We start from the raw sequence: 10,007 nt of genomic DNA on the forward strand, positions 1-10,007 counted from the left end.
AATTTGTGCCTCCTCTGTGTTTGTGTCCTTCCCTATTTCTGATAGCCTATGTATTCCCTGTGCCAAAGTTCTCAAGTTGGTCCCAATTCCCTCATAGATGGCAGAAGTGGGAATTCTTTAGGAGATATTTACGCTTAATTTCTGCTGACTCTTTTAAATGATGACTATATACATTTTTTAATTCTTCTAAATTTTCCCTGGTAGCTGCATCACTCATTTGGTTTACTCGGATGTGTACATTTCTGTCTAATTTTGCAGAAGGTTTCTTGTTTTGAAACCTCCGAAATATTAGCATGACCCTTTCCCCACTTAAATTGCCCTCTTGAGGGAGAAAGAGGAAACAATGTGCTCTGGTAAAGATTTACAGCTGGAGAAACCGTATACATGATCTCTGTGTGTTGTACTAGATTTTATGACAGTGGGTCTGGGTGACTCTGAACTAAAAGCAAAACAATCCTAAAGCAAACAAATGGAAACTAACCAACCAGCCCTGCGAACAATAGCAGATCGGCATTTCTTTAGGATCTTTGGTGTAAGGAGCCTCAATCCAGTTGTAAAGTCTAGCACAAAAGAATTAAAAACATTTTTTTTGCTTTTAGTTTTCCATTAATTCATGGCATATGGACTTTCAAAACTCATACCTGTGAATTATCCTTGTGTTGACAATTTGTGGGATGGTTTGACTCCTGATTCAGATGTTTGGCCTCCATCTTGTTAAATGCATCTGTCTGTCTCTCTCTCTCCCTCTCTGAATAAGAAGAAGAAGGCTTCACTCAAGGAAATAATAAGAGGGCACAATACCGCAGAAACTCCTTTTGATCACTGTAAATGGCTATAAGCTTTGATTATCAGATGCTTAGCATGATGACTTTGAATATCCTTTAAAAGAGGGCACATAATTGGGAGTTGGCCTATATATTAGGTTAAATTTGACATTTATGGGCATACCAATTTCCCAATTAACCAATTAACCTGCTGTTCCTGCTTGATGGGACAACTTAATTGATGGCAGTTATTCAAGGAAATGACTGTATTTTTGTTTAAGTTTTACTTAAAAAATTTTTACGTTAGCTTCTCAAAATCTTATAAATAGAACTATCATATCAAATGACAAATATTTTAAAAGCATGAATATATTATTAAATAAAAATTTAAGCCAAGCAACTGATTTTTAATATCAAAGAGCCAAATATTTTTTCTCTTGAAACAAATTCTAAAATTTAATTACATGGGTGATTTTTAAAAAAAGTTAAAAAAATCATTTTATTTGGGGCTCATACAACTCTTATTACATGGGTGGTTTAATTACTAATGACATCTTCATTTTGTAGTTGTTTGAAGGTTTTTCTCTTTCAGGCAAATTCATGGCACATACTTCTTTTATTTCCATTTTTATTGGGAGCTCTTACAGATATTATAACAATCCATAGCTTAATTAGATCAAGCATGATTGTACATTTGTTGCCACCATCATTTTCAAAACGTTTTCTTTCTTCTTGCACCCTTTGATAGCAGCTCCCCTTATCATCACCCTCCTCCATACTACCCCCCAAGAACACTTATTATTATATTAAATATTATTATTGTTGTTCCTGTCCCCTTTCCCCTGTATCTTACACAATTCAATGGTTCCGTTCACCTGCCATTCTGCTATTTGTCCCCTCGCGTGGGATTATATAGTCATCATTGCTATCAGCTCTCCCCTCTCCCTTTCTGTACCCTCAGGGAATCATTACTCCCATTACTATTTCTGAAGGGTTTATCTATCTTGGATTTCATGCATTGAACGATCTTAATTATACAAATGAACATATGCAGGTCTATCAGGATTAATGAGGTAAAACTAAGACCATAATAATAAGAGGCAGAAATATTAAAGAATTAGAGGATAGTTATGTGTTTCAACAGTGCTATATTGCACCCTGGATGTATTGTCCCTTCCATGTGGCCCCTTCCATGTGGCTCTTCTTTGAGGGACTGCCCAATTATGCTACAAGTAGTTTTTGGGTCTCCACTTTGCCTATACTTCTTCATGTCAATTTGATTGCTTATTTTTGAACTTCTGATAGCTATTCATGTTGGTACCTCATGATCACAGAGGCTGGTGTGCTTCTTCCATGTGGACTTTGTTGCTTCTCAACCAGATGGCCACTTGTTTATCTTCAAGCCTTTAAGACCCAGATGCTATATATTTTGATAGCCATACACCATCAGTTTTCTTCACCACATTTGCTTATACACCCATTTTGTCTTCAGTGAGCATGCCAGGAAGGTGAGCATCATATATTACCATATTATTAGAACAAAGTAAGATTACAGTAGAGGCTTGAAATCCTTCTGCTTCCTTGTTCTCTTGGAAGAATTATATATATATAATTATATATATAAAGCTGATCTCACAGTGCTACCAGGAAAACAAACAAACAAACAAACAACTCTCACTGCCATCGAGTTGTTGCCAACTCATAGTGGCCTACGAGGGAAGACAAAACTTCCCCTGTGGGTTTCTGAGACTGTAACTCTTTGCAGGAGTAGAAACCTCCTCTTTCTCCTGAGGAGCAGCTGGTGGTTTTGAACTGCTCCACTAACCACCAAAGCATATCGAGAAAAGAGAAGAATAATCAGTGAGATCGATGAGATGGATTAACATAGTATCTACAATGATAGACTTAAACATAGCTTCGATCGTGAAGATGGCCTGGGACCAGGCAGCATCTGGCTTTGTTGTGCACAGGATTGCTATAAATTAGAACTAGGGTTTTTAACCCATTCATTTCAGCTGGATTCCCTGCTGCCCTGCTGAGAATTTGCATTTCTAACCCTGATATGTTGAATTGGAAACTTCATTTGAACAGGATCTTTATAAGAATTACCTGGGACAAAAAAGAAGAAAAAAATAAGAATTACCTGGAGTTCTATCAGGATATAAAGACCTGGTCAGAACTGACTCAAGGGTGCCTAACAGTGACAATATGTAGCATAATCCTTCGGTGCATGTATAACTCATTCTATGAGTTTTACATCGCTTGAGCTATCTCAGCAGAGAGTGTGGAGGTCAGCATGTGACTCAGGGCAACAGCTCCCACCATTTCTGTCACTTTGTTGTACTGGGGTGGCTATGCTGCTAGAAGGTATGTCACTGGTGCCACGTTCTTCACCTAGACTTCAGCATAAAGATGGAACAAGCATGGTGGGCAGATATAACCCTGACACACACCTTTCCTGATTTTAAACCATGCAGTAGTTCATTTTTTTGTTTACACAACTGCCTCTTGACCCATGGACAAGTTCCTCATGAACACAATGAAGTGTTCTGGAATTCCTATTCTTCTCAAGGTTGTCTACAGTTTATGATGGTCCATATAGTCAAATGTCCTGCATAGTCAATGAAACACAAATGAATATCTTTCTGATATTCTCTGCTTTGAGCCAAGATTCTTCTGATATTAGCAATGATTATTCTCTTGTGATATCACATGCTCTTCTGAATCTGGCCTGAACTTCTGGTAGTTCCCTGTCAATGTACTGCTACAGATGTTGCTGGATGAGCTTAAGCAAAATTTTACTTCCTGCACATTGGAGGATTATCCACTGAAAACCCTATGGCTAGTATTAAAACATTGTCACTTACCGAGAAAGCAATGTATAGAAGTAGACTACTGTCAAAGATAGTGCCAGAAAATGAGCCCCTCAGGTTGGAAGGCATTCAAAATATGACGGAGGAAGAGCTGCAGTCTTAAAGTAGAGTCACCATCATGACGTGGAATGTAAGCCGCCAGGACCTTTGCTTGCTCCTGGGGCAGGACTCAACATGAGAAGAAACAGCTGCTAACATTGATTAATAATTGGAACTTGGAAGGTACAAAGTGTGAATCTAGGAAAATTAGAAGTTTTTAATAATGAAGTGGGGCTATAAAGATCTTGGTGTTATCGAGTTGAAATGGATTGTTATTGGCCATTTTGAATCAGAAAATTATGTGGTTTGCTCTGCTGAGAATGACGCAATCAAGAGGAATGGCGTCACATTTATCACCAAGAGGACATTTCAAGGTCTGTCTTGAAGTACGATGCTGCCTGTGATAGGATGATGTCTATCTGCAATCAATACAACTACTCCTTAAATTTGGCACCAATATGAAAGCTAGTGGTATAGAAATTGAAGAATTCTACCAATGTCCTTAGTATGAAGCTGGTTAAACATGCAATCAGGCTGTATTGATAATTATTGGTGATTGGGATGCACCAATTGGAAACCACGAGGAAGATGTGAATGAAGGTTTATTAACCACCTGCAATGTACAGACGACACAGCCTTGCTTGCAGAAAGTGAGGAGGACTTGACACACTTGCTGATGAAGATCCAGGATCGCAGTATGGATCACCCAACATAAAGAAGACCAAAATCCGCACACCTGGACAATGGGTATCACATGATCAATAGAGAAATGATTGAAGTTGTCAAGGATTTCAATTTCCTAGGTTCCATGATCAGCGCTCATGGAAGCAGCAATCAAGAGACCAAGGAATGCAGTGCATTGGGTCAATATGCTGCACAAGACCTCCTTAAAGTGCTGAAAAGCAAGGAGGTTACTTGAGGACTGAGGTGCTCCTGACCCAAGCCATTCTCCGCCTTCAATTCATCCTACATGTGTTTATTAGCCAGGTTGCCACTATAAACCTTAACTATCTCACACTACAAAGAATTGTGACCCAACAGAATGCTCAAAGTATAGAACAATATCAGTAATATCACATGTCAGCAACATTTTGATGAAGATCATCCAACACTGGTCGCAGCAGTACATTGACAGGGAGCTGCCAGAGGATCCGGCTGGCACCAGAAGAGGATGTGGAGCAAGACGATATCATGGGTGATGCCAGATTGAAAGCAGAGAACACCAGAAAGCTATTTGCTTGTGTTTTCTTGCCTATACCAAGGTATTTAATGGTGTGGCTCATAATAAACGGTGGATAGCCTGAAGAAGAATGGGCATTCTAGACTGCTTCATTGTGCTCACGTGGAACTTGATTTTTCTGAATTCCCATGCACATGGTCAAGAGGCAATTATGGGAACAGAACAAGGCATTATTTAAAATCAGGAAAGGTGTGTGATAGGATTGTATCCTCTTACCATACTTATTTGATCTATATGCTCAGCAAATCATCAGAGAAACTGGATTATATGAAGAAGAGTGTGGCATGAGGACTGGAGGAAGGCAAATTAACAACTTGCAGTATGCAGATGACACAACCTTGCTTGCTCAAAGTGAGGACTTGATGCATTTTCTGATGAAGGATTGCAAGGGTTTCAGCCTTCAGCATGGCTTATAAGCCAACATAAAGAAAATAAAAATTCTCCCAACTAGATTAATAGGCAACATCGTGATAAATTGAGAAAAGATTAAAATTGCCAAGGATTTCATCTTATTTGGATCCACAATCAGTACTAATGGAAGCATCAGGCAAGAGATAAAAAGATGCATTTGGTAAATTGGCTGTACAAGATCTCCTTACAGTGTTCAGAAGGAGGGATGTTCTTTGAGAACTACTCACTTGACCCAAGCCATGGTCTCCTTTGCCTCACATGCATGTGAAAGTTGGACATTGAATAAGAAAGACCAAAGAAGAATCAATGCATTTGAATTATGATACTGGTTAAGAATATTGAAAGTATCAGAAAAAAAAAGAAAGAAAGAAAAGAAAATGTCTTGGACAGTCAAAAGGACAAACCCATCTGTCTGGAAGAAGCTCAGCCAGAAGGCTCCCTTGAGGTCAGGATGTGGAAACGTCTTCTTAAGTACTTTGGACATTTAATCAGGGGGGATCAACCCTGGAGAAGGTCATCAGGCTTTGTTAAGTAGAGTGGCAAGTCCCTCGACAATATGGAATGACATTGTGGCGGCAGCAACGGGCTTACATAGAAGAATAGTTGTGTGGCTTGCACAGGACTGTGCCATGTTTTCCTGTTGTACATAGGGTCTCTCTGAGTGGGAACGGGCTCCAGGGCACATGACAATTTATTAGTAGTAGTTGCTATCCAGTCAGTCCTAACTCTTGGTCACCCCATGATGGGAAGCAGAACAAATTATGGGAAAAGCAGAATCCCCAGTTCTGCATCATCTTTATGATCATTGATTCGTTGTTGTGACAAATGGGAGTTTGGATTGACTTATAACCTATGTTCCTTGTCTTACAGCATTTTTTTAGACAATATTCTGTTGTGTGCCACAAGGATTTCATTGGTTAAATTTTGGAAGTTCATCCCCAGGATTTTCTTCCAAGTCTCTCTTAGTCTGGAAGCTCTTTTGAAACCTGTCTCCTATGGGAGCCTTTCTATCTCCCCCTTTTCCTGGTGTATGTCCCTGGGCTTGTATGAGGCCTCGCTAGCACTATGACAGACTCACAGCTCCATGTGAGTGAGTGCCACTGACTCTGTTAGTTAGATAGATTTTTTCTTTGTCCTTAGAATGCCAGACATATAGTAGACCTTCAAAAAAATTCTTCGAATGAACAAATGAATTAAAATACTCTTCAGTTTGCATTGTCAGGACATTTGAATTAGTAGCGTCTTGTATGTTGTTGTGGAGGAGCCCTGGTACTTGCTGTCTGCTAACCACAAGGTCAGCAGTTCGAAACTGTCAATTGCTCTAACAGACAAAGATAAGACTTTCTAGCCCCATAATGATTGACATTATTGGAAATCCACAGGCGCAGTTCGGCTCTGTCCTATAGGATCGCTATGAGTTAGAATGCACTTGCTGGCAGTGAGATTGGTTGTTCGGTGTAGCATGCTGTCTACTGTCAAGCATGGCTCCATAGGGTCTTCTAGGCTACTATCATCAAGGAAGCAGCATGCTGGGCCTTTTCTCCTGCAGAGCCACTGGTAGATTCAAACCACTGACCTTTCAGTTACCAAAACAACCCATTGCCCTTGCGTTGATTCTGACTCCTCGTGACCCTGCAGGGCCGAGGAGACAGGCTCCAGAAGGTTGTCAAGGCTACAGAGATATCCGGAGGCAGATTGCCTTCTTTTTCTTCTTCTTTTTTTTTTTTTAACATTTTATTAGGGGCTCATACAACTGTTATCCCAATCCATACACACATCAATTGTGTAAAGCGCATTTGTACATCGTTTCTCAAAACATTTTCTCTCCATTTAAACCCCCGACATTAGGTCCTCATTTTTCCCCTCCCTCCCCGTTCACCCCTCCCTCATGAACCCTTGATAGTTTATAAATGGGTATTTTGTCATATCTTGCCCTGTCCGACGTCTCCCTTCACCCACTTTTCGGTTGTCTGTCCCCCAGGGAGGAGGTCACACACAGTTCCATGTAATCGGTTCCCTCTTTCCTACCCATTCTCCCTTTACCCTCCCTGTTTTGCCACTCACACCACTGGTCCTATAGGGCTCATCCGTCCTGGATTCCCTGTATTTTCAGTTCCTATCTGTACCAGTGTACCTCCTCTGGTCTAGCCAGACTTGCAAGATCGAATTCGAGTCATGGTAGTGGGAGCGGGGAGGAAACATTTCTGTTTTAGGGAGGAAAAGTCCCAACATCAAATAGATTTTATGGAGATCCCTTTATTAAATCTTATCCAGGACGGACAAGACAAACACAAGTTATCTGGATGAGGCAGAGTGTCAGCCTGAGGCTATAATGATGTCCCACAGATGCCCAGCCCTGTGCCCAATGATGGAATGTGGAACAATGAAAACCACCACCCAAACTATGATTGGTGGCAAATCAATGCATTTCTGTCTCAGGTGGGACTATGGACGTGGGAGAAGGATCCTGATTGGGAAATGTACCTTATTGCAGATTAGAAAAGTTTTAGGATTGACTCAGATTGACTCTGGACTCTCCTGACACATTGGTGGGAGTATGGTTCCTGACCATGCAGCTCTGGCTCCACAATTTCCATCAAAGGGCCAGCCCAGGCAAGTTCTCCATGGTGAGAAAACCCCCTCCCTGTGCCGGCCGTGGGAGTCATCATGTACTTTGCCTGTGGGCAAAGCTTTTGGACATAAATAGAAGCTGAATTTATGTCAAGACTCAAAATTAAGTCAGGGCTCCAACTGCAAACTCTAGATTCCCACAAGTCAAGTGCTTAGAATTTAAGTTCTAATTCACTCTAGTGGATTTAAATCACTGACCCGTCTGTTATCAGATGAGTGCTTGAATCATTATGGTAACAGCTCTGCTTTTGGTTAGCAGGCTTAACTCTTCTGCCTTAAGGTCTACTCGAGTCTAGTCCACTGCCACTGAATGGATTCTGACTCATAGTAACCCTACATAGTTTTCCAGGCTGTAAATCTTTATGGGAGCAGATAGCCTCACCTTTTCCCCATAGGATGCCTGGTGGGTTTGAACCACAGACCTCAAAGTGTAATAGTCCAACTAGTGTACAGGGTGACCAGGGCTCCTTTGGATCTGGTATGTAAGGCTTAATTAGCCATCACAAGAATTTATATTAGACAGTGGCTGTCTAAATTGAAAATAATGCAATTGTTTTATGTGCCTGTAGTACCTACTTTGCAGTGAAATATAAACTCATTCTGTGGTTTGGTTGTAGGGGCTTGTGGTTTCTAATAAATATTAATGGTTTGACTTGAAGTGAGTTTACTGTGAAAGTTGTGGGTGTGTGTTATGAGAGACACAGAGAGAGAAGGGGACAGAGAGAGAGAGAGAGAGAGAATTGGTTTCTATTTTGAGACCAAATAATGAAGTAATGGCATAGAAGTTATGTTATTTTTAAACTGGGGAAAGAGGTGATATTAATTAAATGCCGGTATGCTGGGGTTATGAAAATGTTTCTTGTAGATCAGGTTACATGAAATACAAAAGCAAAAAGGTTTGCTGAGGTCAAAGAAACTGTGGCTACTATTTACCGTTTGCCCTTTCAATGCAAGGGAGGAGCCCAAAGAACAGTTCCAAGTGAACGCGGCAGGCTTTCTTCTCGTCTACCCCCCAATGAATACCCACAATGCATCGAGCCCTTACAAAACTTCAAACCAAACTCACTGTCACTGCGTCAGTTCTGACGCACTGAGCCCCTGTGGCACCAGGGGGAACTGGGAGACTCACCATGGACAGTCTCACCCTTTGCGGGAGTAGAAAGGCCTGTCTTTCTCCGGCGGAGTGCCTGGTGCTTTTGAACTGCTGTCATGTGGTTAGCAGCACAACGCAAACCGCCAGGCCACCGAGGCTCTTTAGAGACCACATGAGACAGAGTAAAATAGCTTCCTAGGGTTTCAGAGAAAAAAGCCTCATCTCTTCCCCGCGGCATGTCTGGTGAGTTTGAGCCACAGACCTTGTGGGCGTGGCCGGGGCTTCTCTGTGCGGTCAGACTCCCTCCCTTTTCTCCTGGTGGTCAATCAGTCCACTGAGTTTCTGAGACACATGGCATGTAAAAAGAAGCTCCTGAGAAATTAAAAACAAACAAGCAACCATGTGCTACTGTCATTTGTAGGAGCCTTGGTAGCATAGGGGGTTAGGTGTTCGGCTGCTAACCACAAGATCCACAGTTTGAACCCTCTAACTTCTCCACTTAAAAAAAAAAAGAGGAGGCTTCTGCTTCTGTAAAGATGTATTGCTTCTTCCTACATATGTTTCCTATGAGTTAAAATAAATTAAAATATACGGTATATTCCTTCTTTAGCTAGTTTTCCTGGAAATGCTATACAAAATTTCTTTGTAGGTATTGTCCCCCTCTCTTCCCCCCAGGATCTCTCATTAAGGGATCCTGGTGGTGTAGTGCTTATGCATTAGATTGCCAAGTCTAATGTCCTCAGTTTGAAACTACCCGTTCCTCCTTGGGAGAAATATGGGGCTTTCTACTCCCATGAAGAGTTAGTCTTAGAAACCCACGGGGGCAGTTCTACCCTGTCATGTAGGTTCCCTGTGGGTCAGAATCGCCTCACTGGCAGCGAGCAGGCTTGCCTGGGTTGGGATCTCTCATTAAAATGGAACTTGAAATGTTGAAATGCACTTTGCTCTCAAGGCTT

Source organism: Echinops telfairi, unplaced genomic scaffold (assembly GCF_000313985.2).
Source record: "Echinops telfairi isolate 266 unplaced genomic scaffold, ASM31398v2 ScPeMD7_7400;HRSCAF=8409, whole genome shotgun sequence".
NCBI classification, from domain to species: Eukaryota; Metazoa; Chordata; class Mammalia; order Afrosoricida; family Tenrecidae; genus Echinops; species Echinops telfairi.